Raw genomic sequence first — 19252 nt, 5'->3', positions numbered from 1 at the left:
TTTGACGCGAAAATGAAGCTAGTAAATTCAAAGTGGTCACGTGTCTATTTACGTGCAAACAGCGTGATTTATCCATGCATACCACGTCTGGTGTTAACATAGCATTAAAGAGAATGGGAGATGAGACTCTCAGATGAGATTTGTTTAATGCACATTATGCTCAAAACACACCTATTACTCATTAAGAAAAAAAACACAACTCTGTTAGACCATGCGCCGTGACGCAAACCGTATTTTTTCATCCATAAAATAGCAAAAGTGGATTCGGACTAGCCCTTTATGTTTTTCTACCTTGCACTTTAGACTTAGCACCTAGATAGCTAAAATAGAACCCATTGTTGCAATTTGATGACTTGATGACGATTGTAATTGAATAGACAACCAACCCAGGCTCATTCTGGAAACGTAGTCCCAAGGATGTTTTTGGAGACTGCAAAATACATCCCGGGAGGTACGTATTTTTGCAGTTTTTGTTTTTGTGAATCCATGAGAGGCCGCTGCGTGCGCTTTTTCATATCTCGATTGTCTCTCGTGAGTGCCCTTTGCGCCCACACTGTTCTCAAATAAACACCAACAAAGGCCGCTGTCGAGTGACCGTCTGTCCGGCGGAATGACTGATTGATTAACTGGGCTACCTGCTAATCGGCTTACCCACCTTCCCTAAACCCAACCAATTTTACCGATTGACCCGCCCACCCATTTACTTCCCTAAACCCAACGGAAGATTTACAAAAGCCGTTCAGAAAAAGAAAAGCCCTCGTGTGATTTTTACCACGTTTCTGGATTTTACCACATTCTCACCCTGTTATTCACTTGTTCATTTTATTTTTGTGGATTCTGTTATTGTCTTACCTGATTTCTGGAACGATCTTCCCCAGACTCTAATCTGGTCATTGTGGTCAACGCCTGTCTGCACCTCAAGTCCTCCGACGTACACGACGAGCTAACTGGACAAACTGGTTGCAGCGGGAAAGCCCTCCACACTGAGGTAAGCGGTCAGCCGGTAAGCACGAAAAGAAACGGCGTCACACCGCTGGAGCTGGAGCTGTTCTTCGCTGGACTTAAACCCTGTCATCGTGGTCAACTCCTCTCTGCATCTCAATTCCACCAAAGTGTCTGGTTACATAATTCGCAATCTCCAGAAATGTATATACTGTAGTTTTCAGAATGAGCCTATGTTTATGTCTAACATACACCTAGCGCAATAAGGTGTAAGACCCGTTTAATGCGATTTGTTGCTATTTTTAGACCAACGCAACTATAATTTTCACATTTTGCACCAGGTTGTAATATCAACAGTGTAGATTTGTAATAGCAAATAGAAGTAATAAAATGTTATGGCACATTATTTGTGCATTGGTCTTCTGAGGAACTGAAATAGACCGTGCCACTGACCAACTGAAAGCTGGTCTAAAATCCAGCAACAAGCTCGTTAGTTATGCGCCTATGCAGGTTCTAATGCTTAATACACACAGGATGATGTTTGCATGTTTCTTAACGCTCGAGTTCTAAAAAACTGAACTTCAGCAGACATTCACACTGCGTTAACCAATCAGGAGCTTGCTCCTGTGAGGGCGTGATTATGACGCAGCGCCTGTTGTTGTGTCCCGGGGGAAATTCTCCTGCCGACACTGACAACAGTTCATCAAACTGGGCTCAGCTCAGTCAGAAAGATGAGCTCACAGAGCTGAGTGCAACTTTGAAAGGATCTAGTGGACGCAAACACAGCTCCAAACGAATCAACGCTGTTTTTCAGCTTTCATAAAGCACATAAACACAGCTATTCTCTCAATAAAATCCATGTTAGCCATTTAGCAACGAAGCTACAGTCACCGGGCAGACAGAAGCCCTGCCCATGACGTGAATCTGCGTCTATTGCTCAGTGAATTTGACGCGAAAATGAAGCTAGTAAATTCAAAGTGGTCACGTGTCTATTTACGTGCAAACAGCGTGATTTATCCATGCATACCACGTCTGGTGTTAACATAGCATTAAAGAGAATGGGAGATGAGACTCTCAGATGAGATTTGTTTAATGCACATTATGCTCAAAACACACCTATTACTCATTAAGAAAAAAAACACAACTCTGTTAGACCATGCGCCGTGACGCAAACCGTATTTTTTCATCCATAAAATAGCAAAAGTGGATTCGGACTAGCCCTTTATGTTTTTCTACCTTGCACTTTAGACTTAGCACCTAGATAGCTAAAATAGAACCCATTGTTGCAATTTGATGACTTGATGACGATTGTAATTGAATAGACAACCAACCCAGGCTCATTCTGGAAACGTAGTCCCAAGGATGTTTTTGGAGACTGCAAAATACATCCCGGGAGGTACGTATTTTTGCAGTTTTTGTTTTTGTGAATCCATGAGAGGCCGCTGCGTGCGCTTTTTCATATCTCGATTGTCTCTCGTGAGTGCCCTTTGCGCCCACACTGTTCTCAAATAAACACCAACAAAGGCCGCTGTCGAGTGACCGTCTGTCCGGCGGAATGACTGATTGATTAACTGGGCTACCTGCTAATCGGCTTACCCACCTTCCCTAAACCCAACCAATTTTACCGATTGACCCGCCCACCCATTTACTTCCCTAAACCCAACGGAAGATTTACAAAAGCCGTTCAGAAAAAGAAAAGCCCTCGTGTGATTTTTACCACGTTTCTGGATTTTACCACATTCTCACCCTGTTATTCACTTGTTCATTTTATTTTTGTGGATTCTGTTATTGTCTTACCTGATTTCTGGAACGATCTTCCCCAGACTCTAATCTGGTCATTGTGGTCAACGCCTGTCTGCACCTCAAGTCCTCCGACGTACACGACGAGCTAACTGGACAAACTGGTTGCAGCGGGAAAGCCCTCCACACTGAGGTAAGCGGTCAGCCGGTAAGCACGAAAAGAAACGGCGTCACACCGCCCCCTACGTTTACTTAAAAAAATTAAATGCTGCCATACGTACCATAGACTACATAATTCATGGTCTCCAGAAACTTTCACTGGACTACGTTTTCAAAATGAGTCTGTGTTGTAGAAAACAGCGATCAACTTAAAAATACAGAACAACAACACAATTATGAATAAACACAGACAAAATTAAGATTTGAGGAAAAAAGTATTCATTTACCACTGAACCAATTTCCAAAATACAGTACTTTCACAAACAATCTGCTCGAACTATTTCACAGCAAGAAATCAATTAGCCAGTAACATCAAATGTCCTGTTTGACGCAGATTGCTATTGGTAATTGATGACTCATCAAAAACAAATGCTGTCACTTTTTTCCAAAAAAAAAAAAAAGTCCAACACTTTCCCCATCAAGTCTTTCCCCAACTCTACAGTCATCTACAGTGCATCTCTCTCTCCTATCTCTCTCTATCTCTCTCTCTCTCTTCTTCCTCCCACCCATGTTTCTTTCACTGTTGTGTTTCGCCCACTGAGTTGCTCTGAGCTCATGCGTTCCCTCGGCAACAGATCTCCTCCACTCAAGAGCCATGTTTATTAAAGAGACCCGAGAGAGTGCTAGTTATGGCTTATCGCACATTACATATTCAATACCTCCTGAGGCTGGCCCGCGTCATCAATCCAAACACACAGAATCCACTCGCTGTCGCTTATGAGCTATCATTATCCTGATGTGAAACCCGGGTGAGTTTTCATACGAGACCGATGAATCAACTTCAAGAAATCAAATGAGAGCACTGCATTTAATATTCAACAGCTCTGAAAGAGGGCTTTCCCCAAATCATGGCTGTAAGGGAGCATCGTCGGCATGTTTATTTCAACGATGAGGGAATGCAACATCTTCCCAAAGTGCTGCTTCAAGCCTTACTGGACACGTGTGTAATTAAATCCAACATGCAATTCTTTCCAATTAGACCAGCTGCAAGACTCAGCGGTCACCAATACATGAGAGGATCCTGCTGTTATCGTCATTGTGACCGTCAATAATTAACAGAGCCCGCATACTGTAATTAGTGGCTTCAGATACTGTAATTGACATACAGTGAGGTGATTTCTGTATGCTAAATACAGATACCCTTTCTTATAGAGCATTCTCATAAAAGTTATATGAAAGGTCTTATAGAACAATTTTTTATCTCGTGGCCCCACAACCAATTAGATACAGTGGGGGAAATAAGTATTGAACACGTCATGTTTTTCCTGGGAATGATATTTGTTGATATTTGAGCTGTTGACATAGAATTAAACCAGATTTTGGTAAAAAACTATAGGTAGGCATAGAGTAATTTTTTAAATCTAGTATAATCTCACTGTAATATTGTAATTAATCTAGATTAAAGTAGATTAAAATGGCTTACTTGAATTCTGGCATTTAGAATATGTGTGCTACCCAAATAAAGACTAAAAGTAGGTCTTTGAGAATGGGTTTCTCAAGCCAGGTGGCACATTAGATCAGGTGACCATCTCCTGTTTCCAAAATGCATCACAAACTGCTTGAGAAACTATTCTACTATAATAATTGGTGATGAAAATAAATGATGTTCAATAAGATATTCTTGTGTTTACTAACTGTTTATTCAGTTAAACACAAATTTTGAACTGTACGCCTATAAAAGCTCCAAACAGCGATTTTTAATTATCTTAAATGGACTAAAGTCAGAACTGAACGAAACCGAAGTGGAATTAAGTGGCATTATTGAAGTAAACACTGCAATCAAATTATTACTGTCATGTAGGACTTTTCAACATATTTTCCGACAAGATCTACACATGCGGTAAAGGACCGCACACACAAACACATCGCGAAATGCAGAGATTTTTTTGTCCATTCGGTGTGCGTTATTAAATTCCAAAACACACTCACCAGTCCTTACTCCTTATTTGCGTCTAATACCCCAGTTTGTCCCAGGTGCATAAATGAAATATTCATGAGTGAATGTAAAACTTTCAAACTGCAGTTAAAGTCACCCAAATTTACATGAAACTCTTACATGAAAGCACTTCATGTCTCCATGACATCTTAACTGTATTATTCTCTATTAAAGCAAATGACTACATTATAGATATCCATGTAAGCGTAGTTAGTTGTGTCTTCGAAGTAATTGAAAGATCCAGATTCATTTTTTTTTAAAAAAAAGCATCCCGTCTATTTTATTTGTATATGTTTTACTTGAATGCATAAACTCAACAGGTGCCTGATAGTTAGATGTGTAGCTAATTTTAATCAGATTCACTCTAGTGAACTGCATCCATGTTAGCACATTACGTTTGATGTGGTAATTTCACAGTAGGAATACACACAGGTTCGAGGACTTGTTCTTGCCCCCTACAGTGCAATTTGGCAAGGTATACATCCACGGTAAAATATCAAGGTGAAAGTCATCATAGCTTGCGTAGAATAGACCTAGCTCCCAACCCAATTTTGAGAATAGATTAACAGCGATATATATATTTTTTTATCGCCCGATAAGAGTCTTGCGTAAACGCAGCTCGATAACAGCCACCACTATTAAAACCCAAACAATACAAAAATCAAATTAAAACAAAAACAATTGAAAAACCTGTTATGTGTAATAACAATGGAATGAACGACTGAAATGTATTTAATACTTTTCATAAACTTTACATTATAATGTTGGTAATGGCAGCTTAACGACGCCTCTCATATGGTGAATAAATGGTGACGTGTTCAATACTTATTTCTCCCACTGTATGTTTCTGCGACCTACTGCAAATTTGAAATCAACCCAATTTTTGTCATGTATTGGTATCTTAGTATGCTTAGCAAGATTGTCTTTATTGAAAAAAACTGCCAATGAATTGGCACAAAAACTACAAAACAGGTCATCAAGCCCAGATCTTGCTTATTTGCATCATTTCATTTGCATCATTTGTGCAAGTAGATTTCATACAAAGTTAATGAAACATGCAAATGACAAGGAATGTGTGATGCTTATGCAGCAGATTCATCGAATTAATCTTAAATGCATCTTCCATGTAACAGGAAGAGCAGGTTCTGAGTAGACCTGCATGCACATTACAGGTTCCGAAATACTTTATAATACAAAGGTTTTTGGTGACATTTAAGTAAATACAAATGTGATATAAAAATAAGTAATTTTTGTGTTCATTTTGGTAGTTCAAAACAGCCCACCAAAGCAAACATTTTGAGGGATTTTTATTTGGTCTTAAACACATTTGACTTGCCGTTGGTCTGTGTAGACTACACAATCACTGGGTGAGTTCTGGAACTCATACTTCTTAGATGTGCTTCGTATCCAACAAAGTTCTGAATCAGATGAAAGAAAAAGATGCAGCACATCTACCACTAAGGTAGCAACATGTATCACTGGATGGTCCAGTAGTAGAGTTGATACAGATATATTCGCACCTGTACTATCACTCGTGAAAGACTCAAAGGGTTTTACAAACCATTTGAAAAACGCAACAGCATCACGCCACATCTGATGAAGATCTAATCAATGTTCCACTTGCTGTTTCTCACAGAGAATGTTGTTTGTTCAGCCTGATCACACAAGGAAACGTAACTATTTTATGTTTTGGCAAATTTTGACTAATTTGTACAAGTTCAGTTGTATGAAAATATACGATTTTAAAAAGGAGGCATGGCACCCAACCCCACCCCTAACCCGAACTGTCATCGGTGGGTAAACAAATATTACTAAATTGTACGAATGAGATTGTTGATTTTTACGAATTAGCCACTAAATGAAAAAGTTACGAATTGCTGTGAGATAGCGTTGGTTTGTCAGATATAGACTCTTTTCACACTTCCGGGTTTCTCAGTAGCGGAAGTCATCATAGTTGAGAAAACTTAGAGCGTAATGAATGGGAGAATACAACAATTTTTTTTTTTTTACAATTTTATTTGCTAAAATAATAAAAGAAAAACTCCAGAATTATGTTATAATGACTTTCAGAAAAAGGTAATAATAAAGAAAAATAGTATAAGGCTGATGAAGGCAGCCAGAGGAGAAAATAGCATCAAATTTGCTGTCCTGTCCAATAGACGCTGCATTTGAAACCCCTCGCACAAGCGGTAATTTGTTTTTTGCAATTTTAAGCAAAGATTATATACTACATACATAAATACATATAAGTAATCAATTTTTTTTTAAATAAAAATATTTAAACTTTGAAGGATTTAAGATGCTGGTGACGCGTCATAACAGGCTTGTGAAAAGGGTCCGTTTGTTCTTCTCTCTCAGCTGCCATTATTGTTGTGTTTGACAATACACTCTAGCAGCACAACACATTTAAACCCCGCCTCCTGCAGTACGTGTTCAAAAACAGTATACTGTCACTCTGCCTTTTCAAAATCATTTTTGTCTTCAAATAGAGAAAGGAAAAGAACTTGAAGTATACCGGAGCCTTTAATAATACATCCTTGTTAGTACAAACTGACAGAGAACTGCAGCATTTGACCTGTTGACAAGCATGTATTCAGAATACCAATTTGCAAAATCAAATCGTGAATGCATAGTAGCAATTTATTATTTATTGCTTGTTATTTAATTATACATAAAATTATGACCACCGTTTTTTTTTTTTTTTTTAACATATATTAACATTGTTTCTTATTAACAGCTGACAGAGCTGCAGCACACAGGGAATAAAAAATTTAAAAAACTTTAATAGATGTAGAAAATACTCCGAAAATCTGGCAGTTGATCATGCTGAATGAGCTAAAATCTGCTGGTGTAAAGCTCACAAGTGTGAGCAAAGGCACAAAGCATTTAACACCACATCACCCAGAGGACGATAAGATCTGAAAAAGCAGGAGTTTTCAAGCTGAGGTCCCGGGACACCCAGTAGTTCGCAAGGGAGGGTCTGCAAAATGTTCCAAGAAAATTGTTAATGATTTAATTAATGATATGTGACCCTGAACCACAAAAACCCTCATCAGTCATAAGTGTAATTTCTTTTAGACAGTAAACTATTAAAAATCTATTTAAAATATTGAATCTGAGTGTTAAAAACATAAAAAAGGCAAAATCAAGTTTAAATTTGTCTAAATGAAGTGCTGTTACTAATTGAAAATTGATTTTGATATTTTTAAAGTAGCAAATTCCTTAATTATCTTTATGGAGCATCATTTTTACTTAATGTTCTAATTATTATTGGCATAAAAGAAAAATCAATCATTTTAACCCATACAATGTATTTTTGCTATTGCCATAAATATACTCTAGACTCCAGGGTCATGTACACAAGAGATATGAACAATACAAAATTATCAAATCAACCCTGCACTGTTCAACTAAACTACCCTTTTGTTATGTAAGGGATGAAAACATCTACTAAATTAAACTGCTGTAAAAATGCATCGGATAAAATTTTTTTGCATAAATGTTTATCTATCTCAGCCCTGATCAAAATTACTTAATGTTTAAAAACATAACAGGGTTTTAACTCTTTAATTGCCAAGTTTACAAATGTTGTCACTGATTTGGTGAGAAAACACTCAAAATGATGTTTTTTCAATATAAAATTAATTGTGGACTGGATTTTTTTTTTTACCTTTTATCACAGTCCTGGCACGGTTAGTAACAAAATTGGCTTTGATGCATTTTTAGACTTTCATTTTTTCTCTTTAATTAATTGTTGGTGGCTGTTTTTGCCCCATTGTCTGCCATTCTCACCACATTTGATTGTGCATAAATACAATGTCTTTGTTTTTATTTACTCCTTTTAGTTCTGAGAGCTGAGATGCATATTTTAATTTTCTCAGGCCCCTTTTCCACTAATACGTCTAAGTTTTAAAACACATAAGTTTTGCTCTGTTTACGCCATTTGTCCACACTACACCTGAGTATTTAAGCACCGAAAACTGAGCTTTTTAAAAATGCTGAAGAGGCCATTTTCATTTTAAAACTCTGTTGCTGCGAGTCAGTTTGGATGGGGGAAAACGGAGACATCTGAAAAAGAAGACGTGGCTGCAGACACGTCTTCTGGAGACAAAACCCCAGACGTGGCTGCAGACAAAAGCCCTATCTGAATAGGGCTTTTTCCTCAATATTAAGTAGCCTACCTACAGTTCAGTCTTGCATCTTCTCCTTGCAAGTTCAGAGTTGGAAAACAAACTCTCAATGACACGTCAGGCAAATCTTTAAAAGGGAACAGAGTACTTTATAACCTCATTCACATCACCTTGACTACGCTGTTTCACTTTCTTAACAATAAAATAAAAACCTGATTTAAGAAACTGCCTATTTTCATTTAGATTTTTTAAAATATAATTTTCATTCTAAAATGCCATTTTAAAACTAAAATGTATAAGTGTAAATTAGGCCTCAGACACATCAAGGTAAATGCGCAAAAGTCACACACTCACAGACACATACACACTTTAATTTGCTGTTATACTCAATATAAAAATCAGAAGCTAACTTTGTTTTTTCATAGGCCTATCTAAAGGGTTAATGGTGCCAACTGATGAACAACAGTAAAAATTACAAAATTCCCAACAGGGAATACACAAACAAACAAAAATGCATAATTATATGGTGTCATGGTTGTGTAATCAAAAATGTGGTTATAATGGAGGTCTATAGGGTAAAAACAGCCACCACCAGTAAATTAGGAAGAAAAAAATGAAAATCAATCAAAAACAATGCATCAAAAGCAATGCTCTTTCACATGTCCAACACTTTGATTAAAGATAAAAAACAAAAAAAATGAATAGAGTCCACAATTACTTTTTATATTGAAAATGTCATTTTGTGTTTTGTTTTTTTCACCAAATCACTGATCATTTGTGAACTTGGCGATTAAACAGTTAAAATCCTGTCATTTTCTAAGCAATTTAGTATGTTTGATTGGGACTGAGGTAGAGGTTCTTAAAAATTTTTAAAGTATTTTCTCTAATTATGTGTCAAAATAAGATTTGCCGACAAAAATGATTCTGCTAGCTGAAACACAGAGAAAGTTATGACCTAAGACTCAAAATCCCCCCAGTGGGGATGAAAACATCCCTAACAGCACATACAGGTTAAAATTATTAGGAAAAGTAAAAAAAATAAATAAATAAATAAGCAAGTTATTTCCAGATGGACTGGATAATGGTGAGATCAGATCTCGGTGTGGAGCAATGGCTGCTGCCAGACTCCTTGTGCAAACGAAAATCTCTGGATTATTACAATTAATTACATAATTAATATTTGGAAATACACAAAACATAGGAACATTTGCTTTAAACCATTTTTTAGCTGATGAAAAACATTACTTCTAATATTTTTAGCCACCACTGTAGTGACAATTATTCAGGACAAAAATAATGTGATTTACTGAAAACATGAGTGCTGTTGATGAACAATGTGAACAGATGCAGAATGGCACCACTGCTGTGTGCGCAACAATGAGTGGTGCATTGCGTCCGGTTTGTGACCTCCTTTTGAATGTATGCATGGATGAATCATCCAAAATAGGACCGATAACCTGCGTTTAGAAATGAGATGTGGAATTTCATTTCATGCTAAATGCAATATTGGATAGATACATAAACAGAAATAGAAGGCAACTAGAAGCTCTTGAAAATGAAAACTGTGACGGCTTGATTTGGGTGTACATTAAACATGGTGCAATCCATCAAGTGGTATATGACAAAAACAGCTTAGAGAATGTCATTATCATGCATTACTGCAATGCAGATCCCCAGTCTAGAGTGTCTAGAAAAGTGATAAAGAGAGAGAGTCAAGGGCTCTTATGAGATTTTTCAGTGTAAAAGCATGTCATTTATTAGGTGAGCTGTTGACACTGCATGGATGAAAATTATAAAGCTTTCAGTTCTATATAGCAATGTGCATAGCTGTTTTCTTCGCTCTGTGTGTGACTGTGTTTGTCTCTGTGTTTCTGCAGTGCTGAAGAAACTAAGATTTCTTATTTATCACAGTTTGAACTGCTGTTTAGAAAAACATGTCAACAACATGTAAAAATGTTAGCCTTTTCTCACCCATGAATTCAAATTCTGCCACAGTTAATTGCTGCAAGTAAAGTGGTGATTTTTCCACAGCGTTTGTATATTTTAAAGGGTGGTCACTATTTAGAATAAAGCGTCAGTATTGCTTAGTAAACATCATTAACTGTTGGCTTAGACACACTATCGCCTATTTAAATCTCCACTGCTATTACATGCAACTTACGCAATACACTGTAAGCTTGCTTTAATCTCCTGATTTCCTCGCGGAGCTGAAATTTGGGATGTATGGAGCTTTATGGTCTTCCTTTTTTCTCCCTTTTCAGAAATAGATGCCATAGTTCTAAATCTGGAAAGAATTTTTCAGCTTTCCCTATCACCCATCCTGAGCCCCCCTACCCCCCTTTCACCTCCTCTGCCCACACAGAATGTGTATGGACTTTATGATGTAGCTTGTAGATCTATAATTTCCCCCTTTAATATTTGATGTCATTTTAAATGTCTCAGTGTGATTGGTAAAATGGTCTCGATTACACATTAATCACTTGTTTTATGATAATTCCAATCTGTTGGTTTGGATGTGGCCTTGATGCAGCTGCTGCTTTTCTACTTCAGAGTAAAAATCGTTCCATTATGTTCTCATGCCCATTAAGTTCTGTGAAGCTTTTACTGTGCATCCAGTATACCCCATTGCAGTGTGTGAGTAGCACGCAACCTTACCTACTATGCTTTACATAAGGACCTTCCAGTTGGCAGCTTGATGCATTTAAAATGTCAAATTTGCACAACTTAAGGCCGATTTTGTCACGTTAAGCGTGATAAAAACAGAACAAAAACAGGAACAAAAAGGGTGTGGATCCAAATGCAGATTTAATATTAAATAGTGCGGTAACAGTGTACAAAATCCAAAGTGCAAAGTAACAAAATAACATACAAACAACAAAACAAGAAACTAAAACAGATTAAACACGAACTAGACTTAAGCAAGATACAAGAGCGAGATCAAGAACAACATACCAGAGCTGACAAGATAGACAAACGACACAGTCACAAACAGAGGTGGAATGGCTGAATATATAGTCCAGGTAATCAACGGAGATTGGAGACAGCTGTGGTTGAAATCAGTGTAGATGACAGACCGGGTGTGTGCACGAAAGAATGTATGGAAATGTAGTCTTTTTGGGCGCTGTAGTTTCACTCTGTGTCCATTGAACTACAGCGCCCTCAGGTGGTCACTGACAGTCATGACAGATTTATACTTCTGCGTCAAGCGCACGCGTATGCTACGGCGCAGCCTACGCATTGACGCATAGCCCTATACGCCGTGGCCGCCAAATTTAATGTAATATGACCATATAAATGGAGCATCCACAGTTTATAGCGAACAATAGTTTTTCTCTTTATTTTCCAAATATATATGTGTATATATATACAGGTATATCCCAAACAAATATAATGCACAAAAATGTTTTACAAACACACATGAAATACCCCAGTTTACTAGCGTACACTAATTTAAAGACTGCTAAAAAGTGAAAATAAATCAGCATTTAAAAAAAAAAAACATACCATGGTAAACCATACATACATGAACTATATGTACTGTGAACTGTGTATGCATTTGAAACATGTGGAAACTGCTGCCGAATAATTGAATCAACATGCAAATAATTACCAGCATGTGTCAGTAACGTACATTTATTCATAATTATTTTGGAAATGGCATGGCTTACAGCATACCTGTGAAGCTGCATGCCGGTAATACCTTTTGCTCTTTATAATGAGGTGATGTACAGCATGCACCGCTGCATGTGTGCATGAAATTGAAGAGCACGCTGTGTGCACAGTATGTCGGGAAAGTTCACTTTTGCTTAGGTGAGAGACATTTTATTTTGTACCAAGTAAGAAAAATAACATTAGAATTAATGTTATAATGACACAGCATTTTAACATATCTGATGGCTCTGATGGCTGATTTTCAATTATGAAGTTTTACACAATTGAACTGCATCTGATATAAATGTCAACAGCTATGACAAACTTCTTTTAAATTAAAGCTGTGCATCACAAAACACTCAAACCCACTCAAAATAGTATTGCCACCCACATGTAGATCACAACCCAACAGTAGAAACGCTGCTCTAACTGATTACATATCTAAATGGAAGTTCGAAGCATCCTACTGGAAGTTACTATGAGGTCCTCCATGTAGAAAGGAAGAAAAAGTTCTACATGCTTCAACTATCCACCTCTAACTCTTAGATTTACCTTTCATCAAAGGATGTTGTGGTTTTATCATTTATAAATTGGCTTATTATGGTTTAATTATGCAATTGGCAAAAGAGATTTTAACTGACAAATAACATTATATTTGATTTATTTTGGATTCTACTGAAATCATTATGTCTAGTAAACTGTGAGGATGTTTTTGTTGGCTCTTGGAGTATTATGGCCAGTGTGGATCAAACTGGAGGGTTATGAATGGATGGAGCAGTAGGCACATCAGACCTCTTGATTTCTCACCATTATTATTGATCTAGCAAGTTGTATAATGAAAGACTATGCAAACCTCGCTTTTGTCAAGAGCAAGCAGCAGGAAGCCGATTAAATGTACCAGATACCTGCATCCTCTGAATAAGAATCAAGCTGGTAAGCCCAAGATGGCACATCTATGATTTGACTTCATTTGACAATTGGTCTGCGTGAACGAATACCTGAAATTAGGGTGTCTGAAATAATCAAATATCTATACCAGTCGGCACAATAGCCCAGTAATTATTGCACTGAATATGGTGGTGCAGCGCTCTGGAAGTACCGAGTTTGAATCCCAGCTCATGGACCTTTCGCGATCCCCCCCTTCAATTTCATGCACACATCTCCCACTTTATTTCTTGTCAACTTCACTGTCCTGTCCAATAAAGACAAAAATGTCAAAAATAACTCTTAGCTAGATTAATCTAGCTCAGTGGTTCTCAAACTTTTTTCATCAAGTACCACCTCAGGAAAAAATTGTCTCTCCAAGTACCACCAAAATGAGCAGTATTGAAACACAGCCGCGTAGTAGGCCTAGTAAAACAGCTAGAACTCAGCACAGTTAAAAAACGTGGCAGATTACCTCAGAAATATAAGCTATGTCATATATGGCATATTATATACATAATTTTTGATAAATTGTGAAATGTGTGTAGCATGTACATGACATATTTAATTTCTCCGCGTACCACTAGAAGGAAGCCTGCGTACCACTAGTGGTACACGTACCACAGTTTGAGAACCACTGATCTAGCTAATCTATTAATTCTCCTATTGGTGAAGTTTATTTTTCCTCTTCGCTGTCGCCACTGGCTTGCATGGTTCAGGATGTGTAGAGCTACACATCGATGGATTTGCTCTTCAGTGCTTGGACTCTCAGTAATGACTTTAAACCACATTGAACTAAGCTAAACTAAACTGAACTTAAACACTAAAAACTGATAATATACATTGTAAAAGTGCTGTACAAATAAAGCTGAATTAAAATTGAATTGAATTAAACTCAGAGTGAGAACAAAATTAGAAACACATTGCAAACACATTGTAATAAATGTAATTATTCAAAATACTGACACACATTTAACCACACTGTTGGATTTTGTTGTTGGACTGATGGATAGACCCTTACAAAACCCCATAAGCCACAGCTACAGTTATGACAATTATTACAGTAGTTACTGCTAGAGTCATATTCATCAATACTGTGATGCTAACACACATGTAACTGCGATATGGATTAATTTTTATAAAAGTAAAAAGAGTAGTCATTAATCCACCTCATTAACAGCTTTTAGTGTTTTTGAAACTTTCAGAAATGTCCTTTCATTTCTTGCCAGTTATTACTAGAAACTGAAGTGATTAAAGGCATTCATCAGTAGACCCTTACATTATATATGTGCTTTAAAGGGGACCTAATATGCCACTTTTTACAAGATGAAATATAAGTCTTCAATGTCCCTAGAGAGAGAGAGAGAGAGAGAGAGAGAGAGAGAGTGGTAGGCCTTGATCCTTATCGTGCTATTTTGGTGACTTTTGCTTTAAATTCAAATGAGATTGTGCTCTTTTTAAAAGTTTCATTGGCCACCCACTATAGTTGCTTTAGGACAAAGCATGTGAGAGAGTGAGACCAGCGATGCTTGCATGAAAGAAATATTGCAGATTATGACAAGTTTTACTTGCTACACAACTGAAAACATGCTAGATATAATATAGTTTTGCATTAGGAGTTGTAGTATTATTAAGTACTTTTACTAGTTTTCTTACTGGCAAATGAAATGATCTAGTGGGTTATCTGCTGTCATCTTTATGGTGCGCGTTCATGATTTCAAAAGGCGTGGCTTTAGACGACAGGGGAGGGACTGTGTTTTTTTTAAAGCTATTGGGCCCTATCATACACCCGGTGCAGTGTGGCGCAAGACCCGGCGCAATAGTCTTTTTGTAGTTTTAGCTTGGCTAATTCTCTAGTTTTAGCTTGGCTAATTCTCTAAAGGAGTCGTTTTGAGGCGTTGCGCTACACTGTTTAAATAGCAAATGCATTAGCGCTCATTTGTGCGCCCATAGGCGTTCTGGTCTAAAAAGGAAGGCGTTCTGAGGCGAACTGCTGGCGCGTCGCTATTTTGAGAAACTATAATAGATTTTTCATTAGACCAAAACTAACCCGGTCTAAACTCCGGTGCAGAGTTGCGCCTCGCTTACACAATGCTTAATACGCACAAGAGAGCAATAGGCAAATATCATTACATATGAAAAAATTTAAATATTAAGGATATATATATAGGATATAATAAGAATAGATATAGGATATAAATATAAAGGCTAAAATATTACAAAACATATTATTTTCTAGCCTACATAAAAATGAAAAACCACTGCTTTTATGTCTTCTTCATCTCGAGAGGCTTTTTCAGTTCATTCATAACAATTTGCTTTTGTATAATGTTATTATTATTAGCAGTATTATTTATTATATCCATATTTATATTTGTTTTATTAAAAACAAGCTTAGATTCGCTCACCTGTCAGGTTTAAGACCATATGGGGCATGGCAGGTGTATTTGGAAATAACTCAGTATTTTGACCACACTTGGTCATTAATGTTCATTTATTCGTTTGCTAGAAATTAGAACTGAATTTAGAAATAGTTTTGAAACAAATCTTTGCGCTTAACAAACGAAATTAATTATTTATAGGCTAATTGATGTCTGTGCGTAAAGGTTTCCCTATCCAAGAGCGAATGTAAAAGTGATCCATTATCTCTCATTCTCACACAGTAGATGCTCTGTTTAACAGTTTTCTGTTAAAAAAACTGTCAACTGTTAACTGTTTGCTAGTGAAATGCTCATTTTTTCCACTTAGATTTACTTTGCGTCCTGTAAATAGCGAATGCGCTCTTGGCGCAACGCAGCTGGGTCATAAAGGGAATGGGAGATGAGACTCTAATTGGTTTATTCTCAAAAGACACCTATAACTCATTAAGAAAATAAACTCAACTCAAATGCATTTTCCCGTCCGTAAATTAGCAAAAATGCGTTCTGACACGCCCTGAAAGCGTTTGCGCTGCGCATGGACCGTCAAAATAGAGCCCATTATGTTAAAGGGCCATGAAACCCCCTCGTTTCAGCAGGGTGTTTTCACACCTCTACTTTGGAAAAAGTCAGAAAAGTGGGCGTGTCCAGCTCTGTTTAGGGGGGAGTGTTGGAGGAACTAAAGTGGGAGGGTGTGGGAGTGTCTATTTGGGCACGCGCGAGTTTCAGAGTCAAAATACACACACAAACACACAAGAGAAAGTGATGGTGTTTAACCTACATGGACATCTGTAGTCAAATTATTTGCCAAATTATTAAATGGTGGACTTTAACAGTAGTTTAGCTCTTTCATTCAGGGAATTTATTCATGCCCCTCGCGACAAACAAGATATTTGATTCGAGGAACTGCTGTAAGCGTGTAATTTTTATGCAATGTTTAATACTGCACGGCGAATGAGAGAAAAAAAACCCTCCGCATTTCCCAGAAACTTAGATGCACACGGCAGGTAGTGTCAGAAAGTCGCGTGCTTTTATCTCGGTGCTATAGTTAACTTAGTTCGATACGAACAAACTGAATAAACAAAGAGCACTGGTCGCTCACTTACCAAATCTGTAGAGACAGGACAATCACCAGCAACTAGAGCCGCGTCTTTATTAAGAGAAGACTACAAGCGAATCCGTATCTCAGCGTTTGCAGATGAGAACAGCTCTAAGGTAAACAATAATCCTCCATAGACACGTAAGTTATTGTTGTCGCGCGTCACGTACACTGTAATCCACACGTGACTCCAGCTGAGCTCTCACAGAGAGAAAATGAAAACAAAACTTAACAGCAGCAAACTATAAAAGCAACACTTCATGCTTGTTTCACAATAAGTTGCACAATAGAGCGCGCTGATTGGTTTGAACCAAGCCTTACTCATGCATTAATGCATCACACTGTAAGACGTAATAAGACACACTCTGGCACTGATATCCAGTCTGCACGCTGTAATACACGCTATTATGTCATGACCGTGACGCAGCTTCAAAAATTTGTTTCAAACAGGAAGTACGAATTTGCTTGAAATAACGCAAAAACAACCAATTTACACTTTTTAGTCAAATATAGGTGTCCTAATAGTGTTTTTAGCAGTGTGGGACACATATACGACCAAAATCAGCTCAAAAAATGTGTTTTGGTGTTTCGTGACCCTTTAACAGTTAGCATTTTGGCAGATCACCTTCTGCACCTTTAAAAGTAAATAGGTTGATTGTCCAGGACTACTGGTAAAATAAGCCTTTGTGTAAATAGCATCTCCCTCTAAGAAAAAGTGATATTTTCCCTGAAAAGTGAACAAAGGTACTTCCCCCAGGGAAGTTTAAGTTTAGCTCCAACCTGCTTCAACACAGTCTCGAGTATATCTAGTAGGAGCTTGATTAGCTGGTTCAGGTGTGTTTGATTAGAGTTGAAGCTAAACTCTCCAGGACACCGGCCCTCCAGGACAGAGTTTGGACACCGCTGTCCTAAACTTTTTCCAAAACATAAACAAATCAATAAAATTTCACCACAAGCACTTACTGTACAGAATATTTATGAGTTTGTGTTGTTTTTATGTGTAATTGAAAAACAAAAATAGATGAAAAAATGGTAAAGCCATGACAATAGTGAATTTTATGCCAGTAATATGCCTGTCTACTTTAAATTTTTACTATACAGTGCTCAGCATATTCGAGTACAAAAATTATGCTGAAAAATTACAACCTACAAAATTTCAACTATATTTAAAAAAATGTTGCTTCTCTTTTTTTCCCTCTTTTTTTACATTTGTTTTTATTATTTAATATTTTTCTTCAACATAAATTTGGGTGTACTAGTATTCGAACCATTATCGTAAGTTATTTTGTTAGATAAGCTCCAGATTTGGCTTTATTCATTCATCAATTTTCTTTTCGGCTTAGTTCCTTTATTAATTTAAAGTCATCACAGTGGAATAAACCGCCAGTTTATCCAGCATGTTTTACACAGCGGATGCCCTTCCAGCTGCAACCCATCACTGGGACACACAAATACACACTCCTTTACACACATACGCTACGGCAAATTTAGTTTATTCAATTCACCTATACGACATGTCTTTGGACTAGAGGGGGAAACCGGAGGATGTGAAGGAAACCCACGCGAACATGGGGAGAACATGCAAACTCCACACAGAAATGATAACTGACTCAGCCGGGGCTCAAACCAGAGACCTTCTTGCTGTGAGGCGATCATGCTACCCCCTGCGTCACCTTGACATGATTTGGCTTCAGTACTGACTAATCTAATTATGTATTTATGTACAAATATGATAATGTATAGCTTCCTAATTAAAACATTAATTCAAAAAGTTATATTTTTAAATGGTGTACTTATATATGCTAAGCACTTGTAATGAAGTTCACAGCCCTTTGGCCGCCGGGAAGAAGGAGGCGGAGAACCGACGCAGTTTTGAAATATTTATTTACAACATGAACGGCAGCTCTTCACAGAGACTGCCGTCTAAACCAAAACAAACGGACGACAGCTCCTCACAGAGACTGCCGTTAAACTGAAAGCAAAAGTAAAATATGTCTGGGCCCGGTCCTCTCTCGGCTTCCTCTGCCATCATTCCTCCCTTTATAGTCCAGAGCTCCTTCCGTGGGATTCGAGGCAGGTGCGCACCGCAGGTGTATCCACTTACGCGGTGGCCTCACTCCGTTCCCACAGCTCTTGGCCACGCCCCCTCGCTACAGCACTGTATGTGCTTTCAACAAGCTGGAGCTAAACTAAG

The 19252-nt window shown here is 37.6% G+C and overlaps 1 protein-coding gene and 1 long non-coding RNA gene across 16 annotated transcripts in view; one reads left to right on the top strand and one right to left on the bottom strand.

Moving 5' to 3' along the window:
- Nucleotides 1-19252, top strand: part of LOC141375883 (uncharacterized) — a 266551-nt gene that overhangs the window by 109533 nt on the left and 137766 nt on the right. For 3 of the 6 annotated variants that reach the window (XR_012384684.1, XR_012384682.1, XR_012384681.1), the window contains exon 5: nt 879-988. The exons of 2 other annotated variants lie outside the window; for them this stretch is intronic. This is a non-coding gene — a long non-coding RNA (uncharacterized lncRNA). Of the gene's footprint in view, nt 1-878; nt 989-2765; nt 2876-19252 lie in introns of all 6 variants that reach the window. One more of the 6 variants, XR_012384686.1, reaches the window with a different exon arrangement.
- Nucleotides 1-19252, bottom strand: part of iqsec2b (IQ motif and Sec7 domain ArfGEF 2b) — a 176056-nt gene that overhangs the window by 104269 nt on the left and 52535 nt on the right. The gene's annotated exons all lie outside the window — the stretch shown is intronic.

This window comes from Danio rerio, chromosome 8 (assembly GCF_049306965.1).
Source record: "Danio rerio strain Tuebingen ecotype United States chromosome 8, GRCz12tu, whole genome shotgun sequence".
NCBI lineage: Eukaryota > Metazoa > Chordata > Actinopteri > Cypriniformes > Danionidae > Danio > Danio rerio.
Note: the sequence above shows the minus strand (reverse complement) of the source record. Positions and strands in the feature narration are given on the sequence as shown.